The sequence below is a fragment of the Hyla sarda genome, chromosome 4 (assembly GCF_029499605.1).
Source record: "Hyla sarda isolate aHylSar1 chromosome 4, aHylSar1.hap1, whole genome shotgun sequence".
NCBI lineage: Eukaryota > Metazoa > Chordata > Amphibia > Anura > Hylidae > Hyla > Hyla sarda.
In genome coordinates this window covers 410,238,690-410,259,729 of record NC_079192.1, presented here as the reverse complement: position 1 = coordinate 410,259,729, position 21,040 = coordinate 410,238,690, and the positions used below count along the sequence as shown (strand labels likewise).

Sequence of the window (21,040 nt, the reverse complement as noted above, 5' to 3'; positions counted from 1 at the left end):
TTCTTCGCCCGTTGCAGGGCCACTTCACGCCTTCACCATAGTTGTACTTGGTCGAAGTACAACTATACTTGGTGAGCAAGTTTTCTTGTTTGTTCATATTATCTTTGCATTACGATATCACACTAGGAGCGCTCTCCTTGTCTGTACTTTACTATAGCTCTCGGTCCTCCGGTCCGGGCTTCTTCCTTTTTCCGTGTGCACGGATTGTCACACTTCGGTCAGCGTATCGCCGGCCCCAGCGATGTCCCGCCTCGCCTGGTGATAGGCTGAACGCACTGTCATTTAAGGAGCCCGGGCAGCAGGGAGATGGTGGGTCCCAGGCTCCTAACATGACACTGCACTCAGCCTATCATCTGCCGAGGTGGGACATCGCTGCAGCCGGCGATACGCTGACCGCAGAGTGACAATCTGTGCACACGGAAGAAAGAAGAAGACCGGACCAGAGGACCGAAGAACTATAGCAGCACAACAGGGGAACAGAGAAAGGTGAGTTAATAAAAATTCGGAAATGCAAAATAATAGGTAAAGCCTGCAAGGGGCTCATTCCTCCCAGCAATTTCAATATCAACAAGAATATCCTTCTAGTGGACAGATGTTCCAGCTAAGAAAAATAATATGGGGGTGCTTTAAAACGTAACTTTTAATCCGTTTTTCTAAAATAACACCTCAAATTCTAGTGCAAAAAATCAACCGACACCAAAAATAAAGAAAACTGTTGTCAAGACTCATACCACTAGTAAGTGGAAAAATGCAAACCACATCAATTATTGTCATAACCCTACGCGTTTCTGCTCCTATGTGGAGCGTCCTCAGGGATTTAATACAACTTATGCATGTGGGAAAAATTGTATGGTATCAAACAACCTGTAGTGGCACCCGATACTCAGTGCTCACTACCAGTGCACAATAGAGGCAACCATTCTCAGTTGCTCACTATAACAGGTGTACTCAAAACCGCGGCGTGTATAACAACTAATGGTGGTAATCCGGACCTGTAAGAGAGAAACACAAATGACCTTATAGCAATGGATCTTCCCTAGTAACTGATGACTTCAGTCCTTATAATGCTGGGTACTGTACTTACAGTCCCGGTTATTGTGTCCGTCACCTAAGGAGAGAAACACACATACAGGCCTATTACTATCACAGGTCCGGGATTCCTGCAAAAGAATCTAGCTATCTCGCCAAAAGAAGGCTACTCACTGTTATTCGCCGCATTGCCGGTATGGAGTCCTGGATGGCGCACTAACCCGCAGTGGCGGGGAGCCGTACTGATAATGACGGCTGCTCAGTGCTCACCATGCAGGGCGTCTGGCGTCATATCCTGTCGCCCCGGCAATTGCGTCACTCAAGCGACGCCCTCCTCTGACGCGTACAGGGGGCGGGGCTAAGTCTTGAACGCTATGCCTAATAGAGGATCGGAAGATTGCGAAAGTGATTACGACTAGCTGGTATATAAAACTAATTACAGGTATCAAAACTGAATAAAACCCTTAGTGTAATGTTTAATAGAGCTGACAAGTATTTATGAATTACTTAGAAATGCATTATTTAGGTTATGCATATCCTAATATACAATGAGTATGGAGATCAGGAAAACTGGGCGAGCGATGAGGTATCCTACTGAAATTAAATGGATACCGGGTCCCGCATTCATTGTAACGCTCCGCCCAGCTTCCCAGATCCTCCATGACTATTATCAAGACTATTATATTTTATTAATCAACTACCGTTGCCCGATTTTTCCTTCCTAATCCTTGTTGGGGAGGAAAACAAACAAAGGAGGAAGCTTTTGACTTCATATCCTGTCCTCATATATTGTTGTCATATCCCAACCCCATATCCTGTCCTCACATCCCGACCTCCTATCCTTTCATCATATCTCGACCTTATATCCCATCCTCACATCCCGTCCTCATATCCCGACCTCCTATCCCGTCCTCCTATCCCGACCTCCTATCCCGTCCTCCTATCTCGACCTCCTATCCCGTCCTCCTATCCCGTCCTCCTATCTCGACCTCCTATTCCGACCTCCTATCCCGTCCTCCTATCCCGTCCTCCTATCCCGAACTCCTATCAAGACATCCTATCCCGACCTCCTATACCGACATCCTATCCCGACCTCCTATTCCGTCCTCCTATCCAATCCATCTAATCCCAACCTCCTATCTTGAACCTCCTATCCTGACCTCCTATCAGGTCCTAATATCCCGTGCTCCTATCTCTACCTCCTATCTCGACCTCCTATCCCATCCTCCTATCCCGTCCTCCTATCCTCCTATCCCGTCCTCCTATCCCGTGCTCCTATCTCGACCTCCTATCTCGACCTCCTATCCCGTCCTCCTATCCCGTCCTCCTATCCCAACCTCCTATCCCGTCCTCCTATCCCGACCTCCTATCCCGACCTTCTATCCCGTCTTCCTATCCAGTCCTCCTATCCCGACCTCCTATCCCGTCCTCATATTCCGTCCTCCTATCCTGTCCTCCTATCTCGACCTCATATCCCGACCTGTAATGTATACCAGGTATTGAAATATCTCCAGCCGTTCAGAAGTTATGTGAGAACATACATTTCCCATTGATTTGCATGGGACTTTACACAAAAACCCTGACCCTCACAAATGGGGGTAGTTAAGGGTTAAATTAACTATCCTATATTTTAAGTTGACATATAAGTAACATGTGACCAAGTATTATCGAAATATCTCCAGCCGTTTGGAAGTTATGCAGTAACATATTTACCATAGACTTGTATGGGACTTTAAACATTAACCCCGCCCCTGGCAAATGGTGGTGAGTAAGGGTTAAATCACCTATCCTATGTTTGTTGTTGACATATAAGTAACATGTGACCAAGTTTCATGTTAAAGGGGTAGTCCAGTGGTGAAAAACTTATCCCCTATCCTAAGGATAGGGGATAAGTTTGAGATCGCGGGGGGTCCGACCGCTGGGGCCCCCTGCGATCTCTCTGTACGGGGCCCCGGCTCTCCGCCGAGATAGCGGGTGTCGACCCCCGCACGAGGCGGCGGCCGACACGCCCCCTCAATACATCTCTATGGCAGAGCCGGAGATTGCCGAAGGCAGCGCTTCGGCTCTGCCATAGAGTTGTATTGAGGGGGCGTGTCGGCCGCCGCCTCGTGCGGAGGTCGACACGCCCCCTTCCAGCGGGCTGTCGGGGCTCCATACAAGAGATCGCGGGGGGCCCCAGGGGTCGGACCCCCCGCGATCTGCAACTTATCCCCTATCCTTAGGATAGGGAATAAGTTGCTCACCACTGAATCACCACTGGACTACTCCTTTAATATCTTTAGCCGTTTGGACGTGATTCTGGAACATACACACATACATACATACACACATACATACATACATACATACATACATACACACACACACACATACATACATACACACATACATACATACATACATACATACACATACATATACATACATACATACATACACATAGATACATACATACACATAGATACATACATATACACACATACATACATACACATATACACATACATACATACACACATACATACATACACACATACATATACACACATACATACATACATACATATACATACATATACACACATACATACATACATACATATACACACACACACACACACATACACGTTGAGTTTTATATATATAGATTATATCTAATTGTATTTTGTTGTTAAAGGTTACATAGGTGACCATTGTAGTATTAGACAGTGTAACCCAGGTCAACCGCGGTACCTAAACCAGTAACTAGACAGACTAGGTAATTGCTCCTAGGTCACCCAAATCCTCACACCACTTGGATGCGAGTATCACATATGCACCGTGGCCACACAAATGCGTAGAAAGGGACATTATCAGGGTACATCAGTGATGGTCCCCTCGGGGTAACTAGCAACAGGATGGGAAGCAAGGAAGACATGGCCCTACGGAGCCTACCTTGCCCTACTCTAACTGTTACCCTAACCCTAGGCAGAGTGTACTCCCTAAAAAGGGCGGCCCCGCACTGGTGCCTCCTACTTGACCTAAGAAGACCCAAAGCTAACGGTGACTCTATCTGTTAGACCTTCTAGGGTCTCAACTATCTACCTAAGTGTCACCGGTAATTAGAGGGGACCACTTTATATGAAACAGGCAAAATTTAACTGGTCATTCAAACCATTAGGGGATAGGGTACCTAGTTCATATATCCACCTACACTCCCTCTGCAGGAGGATCCTGTCAAAGTATCCTCCTCTTACTGGTGGGTCAATCTTCTCTAGGCCAAAGAACTTAAGTTGTAGTTCATTCCCTCTGTGGGCGTGATTCATGTGGCGAGGAAGTGGGGTATCTTTCTCCCTACGGATGTCTCCTCTATGTTCCAGTATCCTTTTCTTAAATTCTCTGAAAGTCTTACCCACATATTTCTTTTTACATGGGCACATTGCCAGATAAATCACGCCTCTCGTGTTACAGTTTATAAAGTCACGAATGGTATGTCTCCTGCCCGTAGCCTCATTAACAAACTTCTTTACTTTCAACAAATTCGGGCACGCTTTACAGTGGCCACATGAATAGTTCCCCGGTGGTATGGGGACTCGATTCAGGTGATCCTGCTTGACGTGTTGGGGGAGAGATGGCTATGTGTAATCATATCCCCAATGTTTTTCCCTCTTCAAAAAGTAATCTGTGGAAAATCTGTAATAATTTCTTTTAGGTCAGGGTCCATCTGGAGAATATTCCAATAACGCTGTAAAATCTCTCGCATGTGTGTGGCCCCAGTGTCATATGTGGCTATAATTCTCATAGGATTGATTTTATCATCCAATTGTTTGGGTGTAAGCAATGATTCTCTGGGTGTACATAGAGCATCCCTATAGGCCGTACGCAGGACATAGTCCGGGTAGCCTCTATTGATCAACCTACGCCTAAGATCCTGTGCTTCTTTCACGAAGTCAGTTTTTTCAGAACAGTTTCTCCTGAGGCGGAGATACAGCCCCCGGGGGATACCCTTTTTAAGAGGTCCCGGGTGGCAGCTCTCCCACCTCAGGAGACTGTTCGTAGCCGTACTCTTTCTAAAAATAGTGGTACGTAAAGTACCATCAGATTTTCTGTGCATACAAATATCCAAAAAGGTTAATCTAGTCTCGTGGTATTCATACGTGAAGGTCAAACCTATGGAATTCACATTTAGTAATCCCACAAATTCCTCAAATTGTGCAGCATTTCCCTGCCAGAGAATGAAAATGTCGTCAATGAAACGCGCCCATAGAAGAACGCTCACTGAAGCGTTCACTATCACCCACAAAAACCAAAATGGATTCCCACCAGCCCAGAGTGAGATTCGCATAACTGGGGGCACTAGGGCTCCCCATTGCGATCCCTCTGAGCTGGTGGAAAAACGTGTTATTAAATAAAAAGTAATTGTGGGTCAACGTGAAACGCATGAGTTCTAAGACAAACTCATTATGAGGTTTCATATGAGTACCTCTGAAGGTCAGAAAATGTGCTATGGCCTGAAGCCCTATTTCATGTGGTATTGAGGAATAAAGAGCTTCCACATCAATACTAGAGAGTTATGTATCTTCCTCCATGGTAATGCCCTCGATCTTCTGTAAGAGATCCATGGTGTCCCGTGTGTATGACGGTAGGGACACCACGAATTCTCTAAGTATCTGATCGATATAGATACCCAGGTTCTGTCCCAAACCCCCTATGCCTGCCACTATAAGTCTCCCCTTCATGGGTGTGACCCCCTTATGGATTTTAGGGATGGCATAGAAGGTGGGGACAGTAACCGTTTTGGGCAACAGAAATTGATATTCAGATTCACTAATGAGATTATTCCCTTTGGCTTTATTCAAAATCTCTGATAATTCTCGTTTGTATACAACAGTAGGATCTTTAGGTAAGGTTTGGTATGTAGACCTATCATTAAGAAGACAGATATAGTGCACATCGATATATATTTGGAGCGATCCATCACCACTATATTGCCACCCTTGTCCGCAGATTTTATAACCAATTCCTGGTTATTTTGTAGTTGTTTAATAGCCAACCTTTCATTCTGTGAGAGGTTGGTCATACCTGTGGACAAGGGAGGAAGAGTGATATTTTCAATATCCTTAGAGACCAATTCCAGAAAAACCTCCACACAGGATACTTCACCAATTGGTGGAAAGGATTTCTTTTTTGGTTTGCACCTGGTAAAGGGGCCCTCTCCCCTGTCCCTGATGTTGTCCTCCAACAGAGCCGAGAGATCCCTCAATGCAGGTAGCTCACCTATATTAATCCCTAATTCTTGGCATTCTTTCCTATCACGATTTTTGTGAAACTTGTGCCATTTTAGTTTACGTGCAAATAGGTGGAGATCCTTGGTCCAGTTGAAACGGTCAAATTTGACTGTTGGTACAAAGGATAACCCACGGCCAAGGACCTTCACCTGTGCATCTGTCAACTGATGTTGGGATAAATTAACCACTTGTAGTGAGCCTCCTGCTTGAGTGTCACTCATTTTTCTCTCGCTCTTATGGGGTAGGGGTCCCGATTCACCTTCTTGTGGCCCGCCCCTAAAAAAAGGGGGGCAACAGAGGAGGAAGATGAGGAGCCCTCTCCAGGCCATTCTGAGTTATTGTATTGTCTCCGACCTGAATCACCTCTTCCCCATGATGGACCTCTGGGGCGGCGTGACTGATAATTGCCTCTACCCCTTCCTCTGTTACCTCTAGATCCTGTCTGTTCAACCTCACCTAGTTCTGTATAAGAAGACAAGATCTCAGTCTCTGTGTCTCTGGGGGTAGTGACCTTAGACAATACACTATAGGCCCTATTCTCCTCAAACTCTTGTAAATCTCAGACGAATTGGGAATGTTTTCGCTCTTTTAGTTGATATTGGAAACGCTCCAAAATGATCTTAGTTTGTGCTTCTTTGTTGACAAAGTCCGTATCGTCCTTAAATTTAAGGACGATATCCCTTTGCTCCTGTAATTTAGCCTCAGCACCAGTCAGTCTACTTTTTTCCTCTTCTAATAGAATTTCAATAAATTTTAGAGAGGTAGCTGTTGCTTCTTCCTCACACTTTTTGAGTACAAGTGGGGTTCTAAGACGTGCTGAGGGTAATACAGGAATTCGTAGTCCCCTAGGCACTATCTTGTGCCTCAAATAGCTTTCAAAAGCCTGTATCTCCCAGAAGGATAAGGCGTACACTTTATAGCACACTACCAAATCCCTCAGGGCTATTTCTAGAGATGGAGTATATTTAGGCTGGGAAAATGCTCGCACAGAGAACACTTCCTTGGCTTCTTAAAGCCACTCCGCTAGGTTGGGTGTACCTGTAATTAGGCTAGCCATCACATAGAAATTCAAACAAAAATTCGGAAATGCTAAATAATAGGTAAAGCCTGCAAGGGGCTCATTCCTCCCAGCAATTTCAATATCAACAAGAATATCCTTCTAGTGGACATATATTCCAGCTAAGAAAAATAATATGGGGGTGCTTTAAAACGTAACTTTTAATCCGTTTTTCTAACATAACACCTCAAATTCTAGTGCAAAAAATCAACCGACACCAAAAATAAAGAGAACTGTTGTCTAGACTCATACCACTAGTAAGTGGAAAAATGCAAACCACATCAATTATTGTCATAACCCTACGCGTTTTTGCTCCTATGTGGAGCGTCCTCAGGGATTTAATACAACTTATGCATGTGGGAAAAATAGTATGGTATCAAACAACCTGTAGTGGCACCCGATACTCAGTGCTCACTACCAGTGCACAATAGAGGCAACCATTCTGTTACGCCGAGCGCTCCGGGTCCCCGCTCCTCCCCGGAGCGCTCGCAGCATCCTCGCAATTGCAGCGCCCCGGTCAGACCTGCTGACCGGGTGCGCTGCAATATCTCTCTCAGCTGGGATGCGATTCGCGATGCGGGAGGCGCCCGCTCGCGATGCGCATCCCGGCTCCCGTACCTGACTCGTTCCCCGTCTGTCTTGTCCCGGCGCGCGCGGCCCCGCTCCTTAGGGCGCGCGCGCGCCGGGTCTCTGCAATTTAAAGGGCCACTGCGCCACTGATTGGCGCAGCAGGCTTAATCAGTGTGTTCACCTGTGCACTCCCTACTTATACCTCACTTCCCCTGCACTCCCTCGCCGGATCTTGTTGCCATTGTGCCAGTGAAAGCGTTTCCCTGTGTGTTCCTAGCCTGTGTTCCAGACCTCCTGCCGTTGCCCCTGACTACGATCCTTGCTGCCTGCCCTGACCTTCTGCTACGTCCGACCTTGCTCTTGTCTACTCCCTTGTACCGCGCCTATCTTCAGCAGCCAGAGAGGATGAGCCGTTGCTAGTGGATACGACCTGGTTGCTACCGCCGCTGCAAGACCATCCCGCTTTGCGGCGGGCTCTGGTGAATACCAGTAGCAACTTAGAACCGGGCCACCAACACGGTCCACGCCAATCCCTCTCTGGCACAGAGGATCCACCTCCAGCCAGCCGAATCGTGACAGTAGATCCGGCCATGGATCCCGCTGAAGTCCCGCTGCCAGTTGTCGCCGACCTCACCACGGTGGTCGCCCAGCAGTCGCAACAGATAGCGCAACAAGGCCACCAGCTGTCTCAACTGACCGTGATGCTACAGCAGCTATTACCACAGCTCCAGCAACAATCTCCTCCGCCAGCTCCTGCACCTCCTCCGCAGCGAGTGGCCGCTTCCGGCCTACGATTATCCTTGCCGGATAAATTTGATGGGGACTCTAAGTTTTGCCGTGGCTTTCTTTCGCAATGTTCCCTGCACTTGGAGATGATGTCGGACCAGTTTCCTACTGAAAGGTCTAAGGTGGCTTTCGTAGTCAGCCTTCTGTCTGGGAAAGCTCTGTCATGGGCCACACCGCTCTGGGACCGCAATGACCCTGTCACTGCCTCTGTACACTCCTTCTTCACGGAGATTCGAAGTGTCTTTGAGGAACCTGCCCGAGCCTCTTCTGCTGAGACTGCCCTGCTGAACCTGGTCCAGGGTAATTCTTCTGTTGGCGAGTACGCCATACAATTCCGTACTCTTGCCTCCGAATTATCCTGGAATAATGAGGCCCTCTGCGCGACCTTTAAAAAAGGCCTATCCAGCAACATTAAAGATGTGCTGGCCGCACGAGAAATTCCTGCTAACCTGCATGAACTTATTCATCTTGCCACCCGCATTGACATGCGTTTTTCCGAAAGGCGTCAGGAGCTCCGCCAGGATATGGACTTTGTTCGCACGAGGCGGTTTCTCTCCCCGGCTCCTCTCTCCTCTGGTCCTCTGCAATCCGTTCCTGTGCCTCCCGCCGTGGAGGCTATGCAAGTTGACCGGTCTCGCTTGACACCTCAAGAGAGGACACGACGCCACATGGAGAATCTGTGCCTGTACTGTGGCGGTACCGAACACTTCTTGAAGGAATGTCCTATCCGTCCTCCCCGCCTGGAAAGACGTACGCAGACTCCGCACAAAGGCGAGACAGTTCTTGATGTCTACTCTGCTTCTCCACGCCTTACTGTGCCTGTGCGGATATCTTCCTCTACCTTCTCCTTCTCTGCTATGGCCTTCTTGGATTCCGGATCTGCAGAAAATTTTATTTTGGCCTCCCTCATCAACAGGTTCAACATCCCGGTGACCAGTCTCGCCAGACCCCTCTACATCAATTCTGTTAACAATGAAAGATTGGACTGTACCGTGCGTTACCGCACGGAACCTCTCCTAATGTGCATCGGACCTCATCACGAAAAAATAGAATTTTTGGTCCTCTCCAACTGCACTTCTGAAATTCTTCTTGGATTACCGTGGCTTCAACGCCATTCCCCAACCCTTGATTGGTCCACAGGAGAAATCAAGAACTGGGGTACTTCTTGTCACAAGGACTGTCTTAAACCGGTTCCCAGTACTCCCTGCCGTGACCCTGTGGTTCCCCCTGTATCCAGTCTTCCTAAGGCTTATATGGACTATGCTGACGTTTTTTGCAAAAAGCAAGCTGAGACTTTACCTCCTCACAGGCCTTATGACTGTCCTATTGACCTCCTCCCGGGTACTACTCCACCCCGGGGCAGAATCTATCCTCTGTCTGCTCCAGAGACTCTTGCCATGTCAGAGTACATCCAGGAAAATTTAAAAAAGGGGTTTATCCGCAAGTCCTCCTCTCCTGCCGGAGCTGGATTTTTTTGTGTGTCCAAAAAAGATGGCTCCCTACGTCCTTGCATTGATTACCGCGGACTTAATAAAATCACGGTAAAAAACCGCTACCCCTTACCTCTTATCTCGGAACTCTTTGATCGCCTACAAGGTGCCCACATCTTTACCAAACTGGACTTAAGAGGGGCTTATAATCTCATCCGCATCAGGGAGGGGGACGAATGGAAGACTGCATTTAACACCAGAGATGGACACTTTGAGTATCTGGTCATGCCCTTTGGCCTGTGCAACGCCCCTGCCGTCTTCCAAGACTTTGTTAATGAAATTTTTCGTGATCTCCTATATTCCTGTGTTGTGGTTTATCTGGACGATATTCTGATTTTTTCTGCCAACTTAGAAGAATACCGCCAGCATGTCCGCATGGTTCTTCAGAGACTTCGGGACAATCAACTTTATGCCAAAATGGAGAAATGTCTCTTTGAATGTCAATCTCTTCCTTTCCTAGGATACTTGGTCTCTGGCCAGGGACTACAAATGGACCCAGATAAACTCTCTGCCGTCTTAGATTGGCCACGCCCCTCCGGACTCCGTGCTATCCAACGTTTTTTGGGGTTCGCCAATTATTACAGACAATTTATTCCACACTTTTCCACTATTGTGGCTCCTATCGTGGCTTTAACCAAGAAAAATGCCAATCCCAAGTCCTGGTCTCCCCAAGCGGAAGACGCATTTAAACATCTCAAGTCTGCCTTTTCTTCTGCTCCCGTGCTCTCCAGACCTGACCCATCTAAACCCTTCCTATTGGAGGTAGATGCCTTCTCAGTGGGAGCTGGAGCTGTCCTTCTACAAAAAAATTCTTCCGGGCATGCTGTTACTTGTGGTTTTTTTTCTAGAACCTTCTCTCCGGCGGAGAGAAACTACTCCATCGGGGATCGAGAACTAATGGCCATTAAATTGGCGCTTGAGGAATGGAGGCACCTGCTGGAGGGATCAAAATTTCCAGTTATCATATACACTGATCACAAGAATCTCTCCTATCTCCAGTCTGCCCAACGACTGAACCCTCGCCAGGCCAGGTGGTCGTTGTTCTTTGCCCGTTTTAACTTTGAAATTCATTTTCGCCCTGCTGACAAGAACATTAGGGCCGATGCCCTCTCTCGTTCTTCTGATGCCTCTGAAGTAGAGGTCTCTCCGCAACACATCATTCCTCCTGACTGTCTGATCTCCACTTCTCCAGCCTCCATCAGGCAAACTCCTCCAGGGAAGACCTTCGTTTCTCCACGCCATCGTCTCGGGATTCTCAAATGGGGACACTCCTCCCACCTCGCAGGCCATGCGGGCATCAAAAAATCCTTGCAACTCATCTCTCGTTTTTATTGGTGGCCGACTCTGGAGACGGATGTTGTTGATTTTGTACGGGCCTGTACTGTCTGTGCCCGGGATAAGACTCCTCGCCAGAAGCCTGCTGGTCTTCTTCATCCTCTGCCTGTCCCCGAACAGCCTTGGTCACAGATTGGTATGGACTTTATTACAGACTTGCCCTCATCCCGTGGCAACACAGTTGTTTGGGTAGTCGTTGATCGATTTTCCAAGATGGCACATTTTATTCCTCTTCCTGGCCTTCCTTCAGCGCCTCAGTTGGCAAAGCAATTTTTTGTACACATTTTTCGCCTTCACGGTTTGCCCACGCATATCGTATCGGATAGAGGCGTCCAATTCGTGTCTAAATTCTGGAGGGCCCTCTGTAAACAGCTCAAGATCAAATTAAACTTCTCTTCTTCTTATCATCCCCAATCCAATGGGCAAGTAGAAAGAATTAATCAGGTCCTGGGTGACTATTTACGGCATTTTGTTTACTCCCGCCAGGATGACTGGGCAGATCTTCTACCATGGGCCGAATTCTCATACAACTTCCGAGTCTCCGAATCTTCTGCTAAGTCCCCATTTTTCGTGGTGTACGGCCGTCACCCTCTTCCCCCCCTCCCTACTCCCTTGCCCTCTGGTTTGCCCGCTGTGGATGGAGTGACTCGTGATCTTTCCACCATATGGAAAGAGACCCAAAATTCTCTTTTACAGGCTTCATCCCGGATGAAAAGATTTGCCGATAAGAAAAGAAGAACTCCCCCCATTTTTGCTCCCGGAGACAAGGTATGGCTCTCCGCTAAATATGTCCGCTTTCGTGTCCCCAGTTACAAACTGGGACCACGCTATCTTGGTCCTTTCAAAGTCTTGTGCCAGATTAACCCTGTCTCTTACAAACTCCTTCTTCCTCCTTCTCTTCGTATTCCCAATGCCTTCCATGTCTCTCTCCTTAAACCACTCATCATTAACCACTTCTCTCCCAAACTTGTTTCTCCCACTCCTGTTTCCGGTTCTTCTGACGTCTTCTCCGTGAAGGAGATTCTGGCCTCCAAGACGGTCAGAGGAAAAAAAAATTTTTGGGTGGATTGGGAAGGCTGTGGCCCAGAAGAGAGATCCTGGGAACCTGAGGACAACATCCTAGACAAAAGTCTTATCCTCAGGTTCTCAGGCTCCAAGAAGAGGGGGAGACCCAAGGGGGGGGGGGGTACTGTTACGCCGAGCGCTCCGGGTCCCCGCTCCTCCCCGGAGCGCTCGCAGCATCCTCGGAATTGCAGCGCCCCGGTCAGACCTGCTGACCGGGTGCGCTGCAATATCTCTCTCAGCCGGGATGCGATTCGCGATGCGGGAGGCACCCGCTCGCGATGCGCATCCTGGCTCCCGTACCTGACTCGTTCCCCGTCTGTTTTGTCCCGGCGCGCGCGGCCCCGCTCCTTAAGGCGCGCGCGCGCCGGGTCTCTGCAATTTTAAGGGCCACTGCGCCACTGATTGGCGCAGCAGGCTTAATCAGTGTGTTCACCTGTGCACTCCCTACTTATACCTCACTTCCCCTGCACTCCCTCGCCGGATCTTGTTGCCATTGTGCCAGTGAAAGCGTTTCCCTGTGTGTTCCTAGCCTGTGTTCCAGACCTCCTGCCGTTGCCCCTGACTACGATCCTTGCTGCCTGCCCTGACCTTCTGCTACGTCCGACCTTGCTCTTGTCTACTCCCTTGTACCGCGCCTATCTTCAGCAGTCAAAGAGGTTGAGCCGTTGCTGGTGGATACGACCTGGTTGCTACCGCCGCTGCAAGACCATCCCGCTTTGCGGCGGGCTCTGGTAAATACCAGTAGCAACTTAGAACCAGTCCACCAACACGGTCCACGCCAATCCCTCTCTGGCACAGAGGATCCACCTCCAGCCAGCCGAATCGTGACACATTCTCAGTTGCTCACTATAACAGGTGTACTCAAAACAGCGGCGTATATAACAACTAATGGTGGTAATCCGGACCTGTAAGAGAGAAACACAAATGACCTTATAGCAATGGATCTTCCCTAGTAACTGATGACTTCAGTCCTTATAATGCTGGGTACTGTACTTACAGTCCCGGTTATTGTGTCCGTCACCTAAGGAGAGAAACACACATACAGGTCTATTACTATCACAGGTCCGGGATTCCTGCAAAAGAATCTAGTTATCTCGCCAAAAGAAGGCTACTCACTGTTATTCGCCGCATTGCCGGTATGGAGTCCTGGATGGCGCACTAACCCGCAGTGGCGGGGAGCCGTACTGATAATGACGGCTGCTCAGTGCTCACCATGCAGGGCGTCTGGCGTCATATCCTGTCGCCCCGGCAATTGCGTCACTCAAGCGACGCCCTCCTCTGACGCGTACAGGGGACGGGGCTAAGTCTTGAACGCTATGCCTAATAGAGGACCGGAAGATTGCGAAAGTGATTACGACTAGCTGGTATATAAAACTAATTACAGGTATCAAAACTAAAAAAAAAAAAAACTTAGTGTAATGTTTAATAGAGCTGACAAGTATTTATGAGTTACTTAGAAATGCATTATTTAGGTTATGCATATCCTAATACATACAATGAGTATGGAGATCAGGAAAACTGGGCGAGCGATGAGGTATCCTACTGAAATTAAATGGATACTGGGTCCCGCATTCATTGTAACGCTCCGCCCAGCTTCCCAGATCCTCCATGACCATTATCAAGACTATTATATTTTATTAATCAATTATATCTAATTGTATTTTGTTGTTAAAGGTTACCTAGGTGACCATTGTAGTATTAGACAATGGAGGATCTGGGAATCTGTATGTGTGTTTCTCTCCTTAGGTGACGGAGACAATAACCGGGACTGTAAGTACAGTACCCAGCATTATAAGGACTGAAGTCATCAGTTACTAGGGAAGATCCATTGCTATAAGGTCCTTTGTGTTTCTCTCTTACAGGTCCGGATTACCACCATTAGTTGTTATACACGCTGCTGTTTTGAGTACACCTGTTATAGTGAGCAACTGAGAATGGTTGCCTCTATTGTGCACTGGTAGTGAGCACTGAGTATCGGGTGCCACTACAGGTTGTTTGATACCATACTATTTTTCCCACATGCATAAGTTGTATTAAATCCCTGAGGACGCTCCACATAGGAGCAGAAACGCGTAGGGTTATGACAATAATTTATGTGGTTTGCATTTTTCCACTTACTAGTGGTATGAGTCTTGACAATAGTTCTCTTTATTTTTGGTGTCGGTTGATTTTTTGCACTAGAATTTGAGGTGTTATTTTAGAAAAACGGTTTAAAAGGTATGTTTTAAAGCACCACCATATTATTTTTCTTAGCTGGAACATCTGTCCACTAGAAGGATATTCTTGTTGAAAGGTGAGTTAATGTTTGTTTTGTTTTTTTGCAGCCCAGGCACAATAGGATGAAAAACATTTTCACAATACTACTCCTTTAACTCCTTGGGGACGGAGGGCGTATCCAATCGCCCTCCGTATTTCCGATCACCGCAGCTCGCCGGGCGGTGATCGGACCGGGATGACTGCTGATATCTATCAGCAGGCATCCTGTGGCAATGCCTAGGTGGGTCCTGAGACCCCTCCATGTCGGCTATCATCGCAAATCGCCGGTCAATTCAGACTGGTGATTTGCCGCGATCCGGGCCAATCGGGTCACTGGTGACGCGATCGCCCAGAAAATAAGAATGATCGGAGCTGCCAGAAACAGCTTCGATCATCCTAAGGGATTAAAGGATAGGCGCGAGGTGGCAGTGTTGCCATCCTCTCCTATCCCCTGCCATTGGTCGATCAGGTTGACGACCAATGGCAGTTGGTGGGGGGGGGGGGGGGTTAGAGTTCATTTCCCCCGCTCTGCCCACAGATTGAAGTCCGGGCAGAGTGGGGGGGGGGGGGAACACAGGCGGCGACGTGGGGAGCATGGCCAGCTTACCCGGACCGGCGGAGGCAGCGGAGGTGGCATCCTGGAGCAGCAGCGGCATCGACGGCAACAGGAGGAGTGCGGCGTGGAGAAGGCTGCAGTGAAGATCGCGGTAAGTGATCTTCACTGTTGCCTTCTAAAAGCTGCAAAACTATAACTCCCAGCATGCCCAGACAGCCAAAGGCTGTCTGGGCATGCTGGGAGTTGTAGTTTTGCAACATCTGGAGGGTCACTGTTTGGAGACCACTGTGTGGTGTCCCAGTAGCGCATTTCATGCGGTACTTATTTATCTATGGGTCCCCGTAGCCAGAGTCCCTAGGACTTCGTAATCTCTGTTAGTCAGTCCGCCCCTAGTCGCCTCTATTATAGTGTATAGATTTCTAATTTGTCTATAAAATAATGTATATAGTACTATTTCTGTGTATAAATGGTTAATTACTTTTTTCCATGGTATCACAGGGCCTTCGGGTCATGTGATGCATTCCAAGCCTCACTCTGGATGCATTCCAGGCCTCACTTTGGTATCTCTAGCCTCATTTTGGGTTTTGCAATGTGTATAGATCCTGTGACGTCAGCAATCCCATGATACCATGTAAAGTGAAGGGCAGACGTTCGGACCATCAGAATCGCCACGCCCCCTGCCCATATAAGGGAGCGGCGGCCATCATATCTCTCTCTTGTTCCTGGGATAGGAAGCAAGCAAGACCTATATCGCAGTAGTCTCAGTGAGTTAGGCCTGAGCATTGTGGCAATGGCTGAATGATCTAAATTATAGAGTGTGTCATCCCCTAAGCACTCTGCAGTATCACCGGACCCAATATTTCCCCTAAATCCGGACGGATCTGCACATCACTCCCTAAATTCAGAGACTATAAGTTTCATGCAAGGTCCGCAACTTCTATCAGTCGCTAAGCAACCTAAGAGCTGTTATATGAGACTGTTACTACGCATTGGATATTGCAAGCACTGCAGTAAAATTATTCAAGTTCAAGTTAAATCTGCTTGTGGATCTTCAGTCATTTCATTGCACCTATCGCTTCTGGGAAGGGCGGCGATAGGCCGGAACATAGATTCAGCATACCAGCCCTCACCCTGGCGTCACGAGTGACTGGGTTAATATTAACCCTTCATATACCAATACCATACACCCCCCAAGGGATACCACAACTGTGTAGTGGTCTCTAAACTGTGGTCCTTCAGATGTTGCAAAACTACAACTTTCAGCATGCACTGACTGTCTGGGCATGCTGGGAGTTGTAGTTTTGCAACATCTGAAGTGGCACAGTTTGGAGACCACTATATGGTGGTCTTTAAACTGTAGCCCTCCAGATGTTGCAAAAGTACAATTCCCAGCATGGCCAGACAGTCAGAGATGCTGGGCGTGTAGTTCTGCAATATCTGGCCCTTCAGATGTTGCAGAACTACAACTCCCAGCATGCCTGGGCATGCTTGGAGTTGTAGTTTTGCAACATCTGGAGGGCTACACTTTGGAGACCACTACTTAGCGGTCTCCAAACTGTTCTTCCCCAGTTGTTGCATAACTACAACTCCTAGCATGCCCAGACTGTCCAGGCATGCTGGGAGTTGTAGTTCTGCAACATCTGAAGGGCCAGATATTGCAGAACTACACACCCAGCATCCCTGACTGTCTGGCCATGCTGGGAATTGTAGTTTTGCAACAGCTGTAGGCACACTGGTTGGGAAACACTGAGCTAGAGTCTGTTTCCTAACTCAGTGATTCCAACCCGTGTGCCTCCAGCTGTTGCAAAACTACAATTCCCAGAATGCACTGACAGACCGTACATGCTGGGAGTTGTAGTTTTGCAACAGCTGGAGGCACACGGGTTGGAATCACTGAGCTAGAGTCTGTTTTCCAACTCTGTGGTTCCCCACCAGTGTGCATACAGCTGTTGTAAAACTACAACTCCCAGCATGTACGGTCTGTCAGTGCATTCTGGGAGCTGTCATTTTGCCACAGTTGAAGGTTTGGGGTGCCCCCCCCCCATGTGAATGTACAGGATACAGGGTACATTCACACGGGCAGGTTTACAGTGGGTTTCCGCCGCAGCTCAAACTCCCAGCGGAAAACTTACTGTGAACCCCTGCCTGTGTGAATGTACCCTAAAAACACTACACTACACTACCAAATAATAAAAAGTAAAACACTACATATACACCCCCTTACACGTCCACCTGCCCCCCCCTTCCCCAATAAAAATGAAAAACGTCTCATATGGCAGTGTTTCCTAAACGGAGCCTCCCGCTGTTGCAAAACCACAACTCCCAGTATTGACAGACAGCCATAGACTATCCTGGCTGGGAGTCTTGCAACAGCTGGAGGCACCCTGTTTGGGAAACACTGCTGTAGGGTTTTGGTGGAGATAAGCCCCATCCTTGTAACCGGGTCTGCCCCTTTTGCAAATTCCTTATTTAGGCCTCAAATGCGCATGGCGCTCTCTCACTTCAGAGCCCTGTCGTTTTTCAAGGCAACATTTTAGGGCGATATATGGGGTATCTCCGTACTCAGGAGAAATTGTGTTACAAATTTTGGGGGGATTTTTCTCCTTTTACCCCTTATAAAAAGGTAAAGTTGGGGACTACACCAGCATGTTAGTGTAAAGAAAAAATTTTTTTACACTAACATGCTGGTGTTGCCCCATACTTTTCATTTTCACAAGAGGTAAATGGAAAAAAGACCCCCAAAATTTCTAACGCAATTTCTTCTGAGTACGGAAATACCCCATATGTGGGTGTAAAATGCTCTGTGAGCGCACAACAAGGCTCAGGAGTAAGAGCGCCATGTACATTTGAGGCCTAAATTGGTGATTTGCACAGGGGTGGCTGATCGTTATAGCGGTTCTGACATGAACGCAAAAAAAAAGAACACCCACATGTGATCCCATTTTGGAAACTACACTCCTCACGGAACGTAACAAGGGGTACTCCGGTGAAAACCTTTTTTCTTTTAAATCAACGGGTGGCAGAAAGTTAAACATATTTGTAAATTACTTCTATTAAAAAATCTTAATCCTTCCTGTACTTATTAGCTGCTGAATACTACAGAGGAAATTCTTTTCTTTTTGGACTGCTCTCTGATGACATCACGAGCACAGTTCTCTCTGCGACGTTATTATAATAATAATAACGCTTTATTTATTGTTGTCCTTAGTGGGATTTGAACCCAAGGCCCCAGCACTGCAAGGCAGCAGTGCTAACCACTGAGCCACCATGCTGCCCTTAGCATACATCTGCTATGCATCTGCTATGCATGGTTGCTAAAATGGAAAGAGATGTCAGCAGAGAGCACTGTGCTCGTGATGTCATCAGTGTTCCAAAAAGAAAGGAATTTCCTCTGTAGCATTCTGCAGCTAATAAGTACTGGAAGGTCTAAGATTTTTTAATAGACGTAATTTACAAATATGTTTAACTTTCTTCCACCAGTTGATTTAAAAGAAAAAAGGTTTTCACCGGAGTACCCCTTTAACAACCCATAGGTCTTTGACAAATTTTCGTTAAAGTTGGACATGAAAATGTAAAATTAGTTTTTTCCCCCTGAAATGCTGGTGTTACCCCAAATTTTTCATTTTCACAAGGGGTAATAGGAAAAAAGCCCCCCAAAATTTGTAACCCCATTTATTCTGAGTAAGAACATACCCCATATGTGGATGTAAAGTGCTCTGCAGGCGAACTACAATGCTCAGAAGAGAAGGAGCGCCATTGGGATTTTTGAGAGAGAATTAGGTTGGAATTGAAGGCTATGGGGGGAGATTTATCAAAACCTGCCCAGAGGAAAAGTAGCTGTGTTGCCCATAGCAACCAATCAGATTGCTTCTTTCATTTTGCAGAGGCCTTTTCAAAAATGAAAGAAGCGATCTGATTGGTTGCTATGGGTAACACAGCAACTTTTCCTTTGGACAGATTTTAATAAATCTCCCCCTGTGTGCGTGTTTACAAAGCCCCCATGGTGCCAGAACAATGCACCCCCCACATGTGACCCTATTTTGGAAACTACATCCCTCATGTAATGTAATAAGAGGTACAGTGAGCATTTATGCCCCACAGGTGTCTGACAGATTTTTTTAACAGTCGTCCGTAAAAATAAAAAAATTAATTTTTCATTTGCACAGCCCACTGTTCCAAAGATCCGTCAAAAGCCAGTGGGGGGGGGGGGGGGTGTAATTGCTCACTGCACCCCTTATTAAATTCTGTGAGGGGTGTAGTTTCCAAAACGGGGTCACATGTGGGGGGTGTCCACTGTTCTGGCACCACAGGGGCTTTGTAAACACAACTTCCATTCCAACCAAATTCTCTCACCAAAAGCCCAATGCCGCTCCGTCTCTTATGAGCATTGTAGTTCGCCCACAGAGCACTTTACATCCACATATGGGGTATTTCCATACTCAGAAGAAATGGGGTTAAAACATTTTGGGGGCTTTTTCTCCTATTACCCTGTGAAAATGAAAAATTTGGGGTAACACCAGCATTTTTTTTTTTTTTTTTACCTCCCAATTATACGAAAGTACGTCAATCACCTGTGGGGTGTTATGGCTCACTGTACCCCTTGTTACGTTCCTTAAGGGGTGTAGTTTCCAAAATAGTATGCCATGTGTTTTTTTTGCTGTTCTGGCACTATAGGGGCTTCCTAAATGCGACATGCCCCCCAAAAACCATTTCAGCAAAATTTGCTTTCCAAAAGCCAAATGTGACTCCTTCACTTCTGAGCATTGTAGTTCACCCGTAGAGCATTTTACATCCTAACATGGGGTATTTCCATACTCAGAGATAGGGTTACATATTTTGTGGGGCATTTTCTCCCATTACCCTTTGTAAAAATGGTAAATTTGGTTCATTTACACATCCGACTTTAACAAAAAGTCGTCAAACACGTGTGGGGTTTTAAGGCTCACTGGAGCCCTTGTTATGTGCCTTGAGGGGTGTAGTTTCCGATATAGTATGCCATGTGTTTTTTTTTTTTTTTGCTGTTCTGGCACCATAGGGGCTTCCTAAATGTGACATGCCCCTCAAAAACCATTTCAGAAAAACTCACTCTCCAAAATCCCATTGTCGCTCCTTACCTTCTGAGCCCTCTACTGCACCAGCCGAACACATGACATACACATATGAGGTATTTCTTTACTCGAGAGAAATTGGGTTACAAGTTTTGGGGGTCTTTTTCTCCTATTACCCCTTGTAAAAATTCAAAAACTGGGTCTACAAGAACATGCGAGTGTAAAAAATTAAGATTTTTAATTTTCTCCTTCACTTTGCTGCTATTCCTGTGAAACACCTAAAGGGTTAACACACTTACTGAATGTCATTTTGAATAATTTAAGGGGTGCAGTTTTTATTATGGGGTAATTTATGGGGTATTTCTAATATGAAGGCAATTCAAATTCACTTCAAAACTGAACTGGTCCCTGAAAAATTCTGATTTAGAAAATTTTGAGAAAAATTTGAAAATTGCTGCTGAACCTTGAAGCCCTCTGATGTCTTCCAAAAGTTAAAATATGTCCATTTTATGATGCAAACATAAAGAAGACATATTGTATTTGTGAATCAATATATAATTTATTTGGGATGTCTATTTTCC

At 46.9% G+C, this 21,040-nt stretch overlaps 1 long non-coding RNA gene across 1 annotated transcript; it reads right to left on the bottom strand.

The window, feature by feature from the left end:
* Positions 1–456: 456 nt before the first annotated feature.
* LOC130267644 (uncharacterized) lies at positions 457–1,868 on the bottom strand. Its single transcript, XR_008843226.1, has 3 exons — positions 1,204–1,868; positions 1,085–1,108; positions 457–992 (listed from the first exon to the last, which is right to left on the bottom strand). It is a non-coding gene; the product is annotated as an uncharacterized LOC130267644 (long non-coding RNA).
* Between the last annotated feature and the right edge of the window lie 19,172 nt (positions 1,869–21,040).